This window comes from Culex quinquefasciatus, chromosome 3 (genome assembly GCF_015732765.1).
Source record: "Culex quinquefasciatus strain JHB chromosome 3, VPISU_Cqui_1.0_pri_paternal, whole genome shotgun sequence".
Taxonomy (NCBI): domain Eukaryota; kingdom Metazoa; phylum Arthropoda; class Insecta; order Diptera; family Culicidae; genus Culex; species Culex quinquefasciatus.
This window is the reverse complement of record NC_051863.1, coordinates 164,355,237-164,358,707: the sequence shown is the minus strand read 5'-3', so window position 1 is coordinate 164,358,707 and position 3,471 is coordinate 164,355,237. Positions and strand designations below refer to the sequence as shown.

The following is a 3,471-nucleotide window of genomic DNA, read 5'->3' as shown; positions in this document are numbered from 1 at the left end:
AAATCGCGATAACTCGTGATGTTTATAAGCAAACCCCTTATGTCTACATATCAAAAACACGAAATTCTAAAATGAAAAATTTTGTTCTTAATAAAAAAAATTACCCTTCTGGGTCAATGTAGATTCGAAAAGTACATTAAATTTCCCATAAAATGACATGTTCCAAATTTTTTTACAGTCGAGTAACGGAAAATGGGAGAATTTTTTAAACTTTTTTAATGTTCTTTTCGATGAAAAATACGTTTTTTCGGAATTCTGAATACGCCATCAAATCGGGCGTCTAATTTTACATAAAAGTCCCTTTGACACCAAATTTTTATCTCATCACCGTTTCAGGCTGCAAATTATTGAAAAACACCTCTTTTTTCGCATGTTCAAAAATGGAAGGGGTCGTACCGCCCCTCCGTCACGAGATATCAAAAAACGGACCTCAGATTCGTGATCAGGGACAAAAGTTACCCCTTAGGACAAAGTTTCACGCAAATCGAAGAGGGGTCGGGGCAACTTTTCCCGATTTCGTGTGAGTTGGTAGAGAATTACCCAATTCGAATTCGTTCGAATCAGCAAGCATTCGAAATAACAAAGGGAAGAAGTTGCCATCGTGGAAGTTCAGGTAACAAACACTGAGAATCAGAATTATATGTATTACTACGATAACACGAAAAGTGTTATTCTAATTGAACTCAAAAGTCCCATGCAAATGTGTAAAAACCAGCCTGATGGCAAGATTGTCAAATTGTATGTATGGGCCGCGATACTCACATTGGTTGGACCGTGGACCCCGCTATTTGGTCGCTTTACCCCTCTGACGCTAAATATAGGGTAAAAGAACCAGCAAATGTGTAATTGAAAAAAAGTTTTTTTTTTGTGAAAAAATATTTCAAATTGTGTTTTTGATGAATAATTTTGAATATGTTTTGTCGAAAAATAAATAACTAGAAAAAATAAAATATTATCCAGCCTTTTGAGAACGAAATCAATCGTTCAGATTTTTTAATGTTAACTTTATTAACATATTTTAGTGTTAAATGAGGTTAAATGTCAATATTCCAAGAAGATAATTTACAGCTTGTGACGATAAACTACCTTTCCTTTACTTAGAAATCGTATCCAGAAGGAAAACGATCACCAGCTATGTTGGTCCGCACCGGGTTCTGAACTCCCATTTGCGAGGCGGAAGCCTTACCGCATGGCTCGGTCTCAACAAAAAAAATAACTAGACAATAAATAACAATTTCAAATTACAAACCTAAATATTAAATAAACTTATTTTCAAATTTACTTATAAATGGTCTGTATACCCTATTTTGTGCAACCAGTTTATGGAGCATTCACCCTATATGGACTGTCAAAAGTGAGGTTCACTTTTTGACAAGCTTGCCACCAGTCTGGTAAAAACAAACTGAAAAGTGTACAAAAAAAGGTAAACAGAAAAATCACTTTTTTCGATATGAATTTTCAGTCAATATTGGGATGGAATCTCCAATAATATGATAGAATTGGCCATCAGCAACACAATTCACGTGTTTTTGAGGAATTTATTGCGAAATTGTGAAAAATTGTTAAATCAAAAGCTGCATTTGACAGCTAGTGCTTTTTTGTGGGCTCTTATTTGACAACCGTTCTAATGTTGACTGCTGTCAGTTTGCTTTGGTCGGAATAGGGTTGCCACCCCCGGAAATAACGGACATTCGTTACAGCGAACTTCAAAATAACGCATCCAATCTGTAAAATTTTCGATGCATAACCACCACGTACAGCACTCATTTGTAATTTTCTCTGTGAACTGCGTACCTCACACGCCTCATTATAACAGCCTCGATGGCGCAGTAGGTAGCGCGTAAGTCTCATAATCTTAAGGTCGTGAGTTCGATCCTCACTCGGGGCATATTGTTTTGTTTTTTTTTTGTATTTGTAGCAATGAGGGATTTTAATAAAATTAAATGTATTATTCACGTTTTCATTCAACCATTTAACTATAAGTACCTTTTATAAACAACATTGTTTTATTTTTGTTAGTCTCATGTTATGTACCTTTGTGAAGGTACACGGATAGAAATCTTGTAAATATATCCGTTAACTCTATGTTTCCAAAATTATCAACATTTTTTTCCGATTTCGAACAACAATGTTGTCGATTTAGGAAAAAAATACATCAAAATCGAGAAAAAGGTTGACGATTTTGGAAACATTTCAATGTTTACAAATTCGAAAACGAAGATTTACCGCAATTCCATACAAGATTTCTATCCGTGTAACAGAGATTGTGACGTTTCAATTCGGACATCCTTTGACAAGATAAGCATCAAATTTAATGCTTGTTTAAAACTGTTATCATTAGTTGATATTAGCGTTCGCCAAAAATCTAAAAATAATATAACCTGACGTTATTGCAAGAATGTAAACAATTTTGAACTTGAAACAATTTATTTAGTTGACGACTCCAACGCAACAGGATTTCAGATTTCAGCAGCTGATAGTAGTCATAAATCTCATCCTTTATCGATAACATTACTCTGATGCATGTCAACCTGGGGAGCATTCGGCATTTATTTGCGGCCATTCATTAATTTAACGTTTATTGCCTGCCCTTTTATCACATTCCGGCCAATGTTTCCACAGAGTCGGTACATAAACTCGGAATCATTTTCACCGGGACAATATAATTAAATCGCAGGAAAAAAACGGCAGCCCATCAACGTCATCGGCTCGGTCGTGACATAAAAGTCCACTGTCCCCAAATTTGTCATCGCAAAGTCCCATTTCCCGGCTCAATACTTGAGCTGAATTTTAATCGCCGCGTGTGCAAGCAAAAAACCCGACACGGAATGAAGCCGAATTACCCCAAATCTTAATTAAGTATAAAAAGAAAGCTCACTTTGTTTCAAGTTTACCGCCCAAGACCAAGTGTGCTTGACATTATTGTGTACAGAACTGTGCTTCAGAGGACTCCATTATTGGTCCGTGAGATTGATTTTCGGGTTGTGTTTTATTGTCACAATTAAACATGAAAATGGGTCGATAAACAGGGTGACTGCCGGGTTTTAGTTTTTTTTTGTTAGCGGTGCAATAAACTCTCAGCTTTGGAAAAAATCTGTAATAAATTCAATTTGAAAAAAGTCAAAAATCTCGTAGACTAAGTAAACTAAGTTTTTTTTTTCAGTTTGAATTTTATTTAAATAAGATTTTTTATGATGTCATGTTCAAGAATGGTTTGCAGCTGAGGGATAGTTAAATTCCAAACGCTCCCCAAATATTGCATCGTAAAATTGAATTGCGCACGCCGGTACCGCCTTTAGGACCCTCGCGGGGACAAACCGCTCTGATGCTCTCGCAACTCCGGTGGTCCAAAATCGATGACAATTAAGGGTCCTCTGTTTTTAGGGAGCACGCCGCCTTTTTTCCCGCGCGAGCGATCTTTCATTTGGCAAACCCAGCTTTCGAGGTTATGTTCCGCAGTTCGTCGACGAC

The 3,471-nt window shown here is 36.5% G+C and overlaps 1 non-coding gene across 1 annotated transcript; it reads left to right on the top strand.

Annotated features, from left to right (window-relative positions):
* The first annotated feature begins 1,815 nt into the window (after positions 1-1,815).
* Positions 1,816-1,888, top strand: Trnam-cau. Its single transcript has one exon. It is a non-coding gene; the product is annotated as a tRNA-Met (tRNA).
* The last annotated feature ends 1,583 nt before the right edge of the window (positions 1,889-3,471 follow it).